General features: G+C 35.8%; 1 long non-coding RNA gene across 1 annotated transcript in view; it reads left to right on the plus strand.

The window, feature by feature from the left end:
- LOC130232890 (uncharacterized) overlaps positions 1-7,927 on the plus strand; it is a 39,033-nt gene extending 31,106 nt beyond the window's left edge. Inside the window, exon 3 of the long non-coding RNA XR_008838143.1 lies at positions 7,836-7,927. This is a non-coding gene — a long non-coding RNA (uncharacterized LOC130232890). The remainder of the gene's footprint in view (positions 1-7,835) is intronic.
- The last annotated feature ends 925 nt before the right edge of the window (positions 7,928-8,852 follow it).

Here is an 8,852-nt window from a genome sequence, read left to right on the forward strand (position 1 = left end):
CATCTTATTGCTTTCCACTGCAGATGTGTGGGGAGCAGGAAGCATTGTTGTGTTACGCGAAGAAATGAAAAACCCTTATGATATTTGACGGATGTATGAACATATAAGCCTAATTTACACATTTGTGTGTGTTAAGCACTAAATCGTAGCATTTCCCAGAAACAGAGAGACAGCGAGGTTAAAATGGGCTTATGGGAGCTGTTTTTCTTTCATTTCTGCAGACCACAACGTTTTAGGCAGTGTGTGGATTCTATTTCTATTTTTATAAACCAAATGTATTTTGTTATTGGATCTGCTCGCAACCAACTCTGAATAACAGGCAGCATCTCTGGCCTTTACTGGTGACTGTCAAAATAAACGTATCATGAACAAGTCAGAGAAACTTCATCTGGTGCTTCATATGACATGTAGTAAATCAGAAAGCACCAAACAACATGTGTCTTTACCACATTACCTGTTGAACTACACTGGTACATGTCAATTGAAGATGCAAAAACCTGTCTGAAAGTGCCGTCTTAAAATTCCTTAGAAAATGAACATTTTTCTCAGCCTCCTGTGTTTATGTTGAGTTATTTCACTTTAAAGATCATGAGAAGGCCATATTCTGTGCCGTAAAAGTGAAATTACTGAATTTACCTACAGGAGCCTGATAAAAATGCTCATTTTAGAAGAAAATTTCAGATGTCATTTAGAGGTTTAGCATCTAAACTCCTCAATTCAATTCATGTTTATTTCTAAAGCGCTTTTACAATGTAGATTGTGTCAAAGCAGCTTAACATAGAAGATTATAGTAAATTGAAACTGTGTCAGTCCAGTTTTCAAAGTTGAAGTTCAGTTTAGTTCAGTTCAGAGTGGTTTAAATTTCATTGCTGAAAGTCCAAACACTGAAGAGCAAATCCATCGATGCGCAGCTCCACAAGTCCCAAACCAAGCAAGCCAATGGCGACAGAGGCGAGAAACAAAACTTTATAACTATTATAACCTTTATTTTATCAGGAAAGACACATTGACATTAAAAATCACTTTTACAAGAGGGGCCAGGATTAGGCAGTACCCATGTCACATGGGTCTAACAGACAACAAACAAAAAACAATTAAAAGTTAACGTGAATCACTCATTGACAACTATTCAAAACATCTACAAGCCTGTGTTTCAATTTCTAAATCATTTATACTCATATATTTTTTTAAGATTTTAGTGAAATCAGTTCCTTAAACTGCAACTTTGTTTGTAGATTATTCCATGTAAAAGGTGCTGCGTATTTAAAAGCCTTTTTTCACATCTCAGTCCGCACTTTAGGAACAGACAGTAAATAAATATCCTTTGACCGAGGCTGATAGCTAAGGACAGGTTTTTTACAAATGTAATTCTGTAGATATGATGGGAGTAAACCTAGTAAACATTTGTAAACAAATATATGGCAATGCTTGAGCCTACGAATGGACAAAGCAGACCATCCTACCCTAGTATACAACACACAATGATGAGTAAGGGATTTAAAATTAGTTATAAATCTTAGTGCACCATGGTAAACAGTATCCAATGCATGCAGACTCTGAGACGAATACATACAGTATGCACATAGAGAACATCACCGTAGTCCAATATTGACAAAAATGTTGCATCAACCAGCTTCTTTTTAGCATCAAAAGAAAGGCGGTTCTTAATTCTAAAATGACAGTAACTCTAGTGGCCTAACTTCCCCAATTGACAAAAGTGAAGGATAAAACATCAAGAGAAACAAGGCTCAGTTTCCATACATTCATCTTTTTTTCAATACATTTCTCATTGTGACAATTGATGCTTTTCGTTCTTCAAAATTTCATGTATTAATTGTTATTACATTTTACAATTATAACCACTAGAGTTACTGTAAGTTTTTTAAATGCCAATATTAAATTTAAATATGTAACATAATATTATATAACTTCATATGCATACAGTAGATTTTGCTTTGTCTTTTGTCTTTGTCTTTTTTTTTTTGTTGACTGCTTAACTAAATACATCTGTCTTGTCAGATTTTTAAACCAAAAACATAACAAATACCTCTGATGGAATATGCACTCATATTACTTAGGATTGGGAGAAAAAGAGTAACAAGAAAAAACAGCCAGTCAGACAACACTAATTACAGTTTTTCTCAGTTGCTTTAGTACATTTCTCAGCTCAGAATTGAAATTTACAAAACAGCAAGTACATTTTTCAATATAGGCTCATAAAAACGTAGCCCTATATACGTTTGTGGAGATTGCGAATTATGTAGCCAGAGCTATGTATGGCTGCATTTCATTTTTAAAATTAACGCTACGGGTGGTATGACGCCGTTCCTTTTGCTTACCAGCTGACCACTTACAGTACCTCCTTATGAACGGCTTACCCGCTGTTACCAGTTTGTTCAGTTAGTCGATCGGTCAGTTAAACATTCTGTAAAATGGTCTCTGGTGAGTTTACACAAGAACAGCAATTCATTCCGCTGTGGTGACCTCTTATTAATAAAGGGACTAAGCCAAAAAGAAAATGAATGAATGAATGTACTGTAATTTGTTTACAGTTTTTCTTGATCGGTTTGATGCAGCCGTCACCTGAAACTCCACATTTTCAAAACAGTTAACACACAGGCCTAAACAGCAGCACTCATGGTAAAAATGACACATTTTTCTTGCAAATCGCACACACCGTGTCAAAACATTTAAAATATTCAACAAAAGCTAATTTTACCTTCAAACAACACAACTTGCAAACAAGTATATGAGCTCTTTTAATCAATCACTACACAATGGACAACAAAATACAGAACTCAGAGTGAATCAGTGCACCATTGCTTGCCATTGTAGCCTATTGCCAATGCCATTTGTTGCCTTTCTATTTGGGCTGTCAAATTTACCTTTTCGCAAAAAATTGTATCCAGAATAATAAATGCTTTGATTAAATTTATATCATGACATTTTTCAAACTGTGGCTGAAAACTGAAATACCGTAAAAAAAAAAAACAGACAAAAGTAATAAAATACTGTAAATATTAGAGAAAACACATGCAAACCAATATAGTCAAATCTATTGGGAGTATAAGACATAGCCACTATTGACCTCCTCCATCCATGCTGGCACAGAACAACACAGACCCTCCACCGTTTTTATAAGGTTTGCAGACTGATTGATAATTGAAGATTTGTGTGAAGGAGTGTCAAAACTGTGCTTCAGTGATTTCATACTGATCTTGGTAGTTTCTAATGGTTAGGAATAGATGGTTTCTGTTTGATTACCATAGCTAAAACTATGGAGTTTGGACTGCTTGAATAACATCTGTGTTAACTGTTTTGAAAAATGTTGGGAAAAATGTGTCAATGCAATGAGAAAGAGTTTACACATTTGCAAGACGTGTCTTCTGCTCTGCTGGGATAGTGCTGAGGAAAATGGAGTGGATCCAAGTTTCTTTAACCAGGTCAAAGCAAACAAAAAAAACTGTACTCATCATGTCATGGTTATACAGAAAGGAAAAGACAGCACTGCATAGCACAAACAAACAACAAAACAAAAGTAGAAATGTGGGCAATGTCAAGAAAAAGTCGAGATTCAGCTGAGAAAAGAAATTACCAATTGTAGGCAGATTTTGAAAAAGTCTGGAAATGTAGAGAAAAATGCATTATGACAAAATATCATGACAACTTCTTCAGTCATTTTGCATGTAAATACTTATGCCATGAACAAGATGATAAATGTTGTGGGGGTAAGACTATTCAACAGAGACCAAAATTATACATTTTGATCAACATGACATAAGCGACTGATAATGTAGGAAACATCATAGCATTGTACATAATCATTTGCATGGATGTACAGAAGCATTTGAAACTTGTTAAAAATGTATAAATTATGTGAAGACTGAACGGGTAGTATGAAGATTTTTGATTCTGATCTGAGAAATGTCCCAAAGTGACTGAGAAAAAAACTGTAATTAGCAGTTGATAAGTGATTAGACTTTCCCCCCTAACTTTTCTCAGTCTAATAAAGGTCCATAGGGAAGGGACATTTATAGGGTGAATGAAAGTGAGGGGTTTTGCAGATTTTTTTTGGAGTTATTGTGTAAAAACAAACAAAAAAACAATGCACAAAAAAGCTTTGTAAGAAAATCCCATGCCATTGTCTTAACACACGCACACACTCACACACTAACCTTTTTTATATCCCCATAAACTGTCAGTATCATTTAGTGCACTTACTCTCAATGTGTTTAGCAGTGAAACCAAAAGCGCAGAGCAAAGCCATTCCACATATGGCACATTTGTTTTGTTGCTTGGAAACTTATTGTTAAATGAGAGCGACGGTGAGAGAAGGAAAGAGAGAGAAACATGATGGAAAGAAAATAAATAGCACTGCAGTTTGCAGCATAAGTGGCAAACATTATAGGAGTGAAAATCATTTTAAAAAAAATCTTAATTTATGGCTGTGGTCTGTTTGTCATTTGGCTTGGCTACTGCTCTGTTGCATAAGTTAAAAACGGGATAATTATATTCATGAACAAAGAAGCTATATGCGTTCTCTAATAAGGGGCTGAGCAACAGAGCACACACACACAATGTCATGCCTTTCGGCTCCAGATGTGTCTTTGAGTTCAGCATCACATGGATACACTTTAAACTCAGTAGGAGAGAAGGAGAGACGAACCAGTGTTTCTTATCAAGATGATCTGATGTCTTATGGTTGTTTCAAATATCACCTGCCAACACACTGGCTACACTCTACAGTCCATATTTTATTTACTTATTTATTTATTCATTCATTCATTCATTCATTCATTCATTCATTCATTCATTCATTCATTCATTCATTCATTCATTCATTCATTCATTCATTTATTTTTATTTTTTAAGTGTGACCTCCCAAAAAATATCATGCTGTTGCTTTCTATTTTACATACATTTCATCTGCTTGTAATGGTTGTGACATGCAGTATTGCACAACACTAGACCATTGAGTTGGGTATCAATTTAATTGTCAAATCTTGGTTCCTATACAGACAGACATGCAATACAAATAGATGGATGGATGGATGGATGGATGGAGACACAACGCTTAGTCGAGTGTTAATTTGTATTTAACTGTTATTTGTATATATATAGAACTTATTTCCTAACAAAATTAAAATGAAAATTCAAATGCCTAAAAAGATCAAATAATAAATTGAACTTTCAAAACAACTACCCAAATGATAAATCAAACACTCAAACATTCAAGTATTAAATCAAAATGCATTCTCAAATGAGAAATCAAATGTATTTGATATTTAATTTTCATGAACATCTCAATTAAGTCCTGTAATGTTTAAAGGGCACATATGTTACCCTTTTTTCATATTTAATATAAGCCTTTTGTGTCCCCAGAATGTGTCTGTAAAGTTTCAGCTCAAAACACACATCAGATTATTTATTATAGCTGTTTGAAGTGTCTATATTATATCTGAGAAAAAGTTGTTGCTGTTTTTTTGTACTGGGCCTTTAAGGCTAGTCCTCCCCGCCCACCGTTCCCACGTGCCTGTCAGTAATCGCTGCTCTCGGCTGCCTCAGGAAGCAGATCTCGCGTAACGTGTGTGAGAAATACTACAGTAAGAACTTTAACAATCACTATTTGATGCAGTTTTTGTGGATTTGCAACAATGAGTCACACACAATGTCATTACAAAGTTCACGCACACACACAGCGAGGACACATACACACACACACACACATGCTGTAAGGGCATCCGCTGCGTAAAACATGCTGGATAAGTTGGCGTTTCATTCTGCTGTGGCGATGTCAGGTTCTGTGTTCTGTTCTAGTATTCCTGTGTTTGTGTCATGTGACTTCCCAGTGTGTTCCATGTGCTCCTGTGTTTTTCCATGTGCTTCTGTGATTATCATTTGCTCCTTTGTTCTGTTTTCCCGCCACTATTAGTTTTATGAGTTTTACCTGTGTCTCACCCCTGCGTGTAATTAGTTCAGTGATGTCCTGTGCATGTAAGCTCCCAGGTTAGTCAAGTTAGTCTATTGTCTGGTCTCAAACGTCATTCCTGCTCGTCATTCTGGTGTTTATTGGTGTTCCTGTGAGTTTCTACGTGATTTCCATGTTCCTGTATGTTGGTAAATAAATATGTATGTTTTAATATACTCCAAGATTCCATTCCTGTGATCTTTATAGAGAGTGAGATTGTGACAGGCGACCTCTTATTAATAAATAAGCTGAAAAGACGTGGCGAAGCAGTGGCGCAGTAGGAAGTGCTGTTCTCCCTGCATTCGCGTGAGTTTCCTCCGGGTGCTCCGGTTTCCCCCACAGTCCAAAGACAAGCGGTTCAGGTGAATTGGGAAGGCTAAATTGTCCATAGTGTGTGAGTGAGTGTGTATGGTTGTTTTCCAGAGATGGATTGCGGCTGGAAGGGCATCCGCTGCATAAAACATGTGCTGGATAAGTTGGCGGTTCATTACGCTGTGGCGACCCCGGATTAATAAAGGGACTAAGCTGAAAAGAAAATAAATTAATGAATGAAAAGACATTTGAATGAATGAATGAACTATGTTTGTTTGTTTGTTTTGATGTGTTTTTTCTTGGTTCCAAATGAGTTTTGTTTACTCAACCTTGGACATTTTAGGTCAGTGCAACTGATATTTAGTACACACAAGAAAAAACGAAAGGAAATACTCAACTGTTCACAGACAAAAAATTTTCAGTTGGCACAACTTAGAAATTTTTGTTACAGAGTAGTTCACCTCTCCAGAAAACTCATTTTATTTTATGTTGATCCAACTAAATGTTTTTTGTATTACTGACAAATAATTTTAGGTCAGTGCAGCTGATGTTTTCTAAAGTTGAGTGAACAAGAAAAAGTGAAAGGAAAGGATTCTCGCTCTCTCTCTCTCTCTCTCTCTCTCTCTCTCTCTCTCTCTCTCTCTCTCTCTCTCTCTCTCTCTCTCTCTCTCTCTCTCTCTCTCTCTCTCTCTCTCTCTCTCTATCTATCTATCTATCTATCTATCTATCTATAACTTGTTTACATTTTTTACAGTGTAATTAGCTTAACTAGGCAAGTTAGGTTAATTAGTAATTTGTTCTGTATCTAGTTTAAAAAGAATTAAGGGGGTTAATATTATTGATCCTTTATTATATTTTTTATTATTTTATTAATAATAAAACCTAATTTCAATTCACTGCCAAACCTAATAATAAAACATTTAATATTTAATACAGTGAAAATTTCCTTTGTTTTAATAATGAAAAACAGCAATAAAAATGTGTGTACTGAACTGAATATTTGTTTGATATGTGTATACTGTGTGTACACTATATGTACACATGCAAGTGCAGCCCTTACGTCTTATATCATAGGATGAGGAAAATAATTAGTCACAGTACAAGTTGGTGGGTTTTTAAAGCTAAGGTTTTTATTATTCAGTTTGTGCATACGAAACAACATTTAAGGGGCAGATTTTATTGATGTTGAGTTTCTCAGGCTCTGATTTCAAGACTTCTACATTCAAATAGATGGTCTGTTACAGCAAATAGAGCTGCAAATATGGACACAGAGTGAACATATTTTCCTTTCAGGGGTCATAATCTGTTAAACAGAAGCGCACTCACACAAGTGAACTATAGTGATCTGTGTGTGTGGCTGAAGTAGAGACAATAAAAGGGAGATTGAGGGACTGAGCGAGCACGTCTCTACCAGTCCATGCAGGAAACTCATCCCACCTCATAAAGAAAAAGGAAAGAGTTTTGAAAATGGAGTGACAGAGAGAAATGAAATCAAGGAAAGGCAGGTGTTACTTCCTCTTTTTCTTTATTTGTCCTCTGCTCTTTCTGTTCGCAGGTGTGATTCGCATCCTCTGAGATCAAGAAGTTTAAAGGCAGAAACCTGAGAGACTGAAGCAGCTGTACTGCAGGCTGAGAGAAGGGGGAAGAGAGAAGGCAAGTACAACTGATGTTTTATCAAAAGCATAACATCACATATATGTCCCTTTAGAAAGGAAGTGAGGCTCCGTTCAGCCCAAAATAACTCAGTGGAGCAGATGAAAGTCCATTTTGTTTTCGTATGGACTTTGATTATTTGCACATTTTGATGGTGGAGGGAAATACGTAGCACTTATTATGGACACAATTCTCCTGTTCATTTTGTGTAGTGTCTTAGGCACAATGAGACAGATTTCAAGGCTCCTATAAGGCTATCAGAAAAGCAATATTTATAGTAGCACAAATGTTGCTAACACTTTAGATCAGGTCACAATTCATGCTGAATTGAATTGAATTTTATTTGACAGATTTTAGACAAGCTGTACAAAAATACAAGTATCCCATACATTTTGAAATAAAAACTGTCGAGGATAAAAACACAATAAAGCCCTTGGCTTGTTACCATTGCGGTCCTCGCAGTTAAATAAAACAAAGTATGGCCTCAAAATACAGATGATGCATAAAACAAACAGTACCTCCACATTTTAAAAACAGGAACAAAATAATTAACAACTACATTTCTTCATTCATTCATTTTTCTTTTCGGCTCAGTCCCTCTATTAATCAGGGGTCGCCACAGCGGAATGAACTGCCAACTTATCCAGCATATGTTTTACGCAGCGGATGGCCTTACAGCTGCAAGCCTATTCACAATAACATATAAAATAAAACATCCTCGTCCACCTTGCAAACTAATTATCCTCATCAAACAACCATCTTTTGATAGCTTTTTTTGAACCTCCTTAAGTCTTTTATTTCCTTGATCGATTTTGGTCATTTGTTCCACATGATTGCACTTGTATATAAAAACATATTTTTCCCCACTAGACTTCTAAATTCATATAAACAAATATTAAAATCCCAACCCCTAGTACTT

This window comes from Danio aesculapii, chromosome 7, assembly GCF_903798145.1.
Source record: "Danio aesculapii chromosome 7, fDanAes4.1, whole genome shotgun sequence".
NCBI classification, from domain to species: domain Eukaryota; kingdom Metazoa; phylum Chordata; class Actinopteri; order Cypriniformes; family Danionidae; genus Danio; species Danio aesculapii.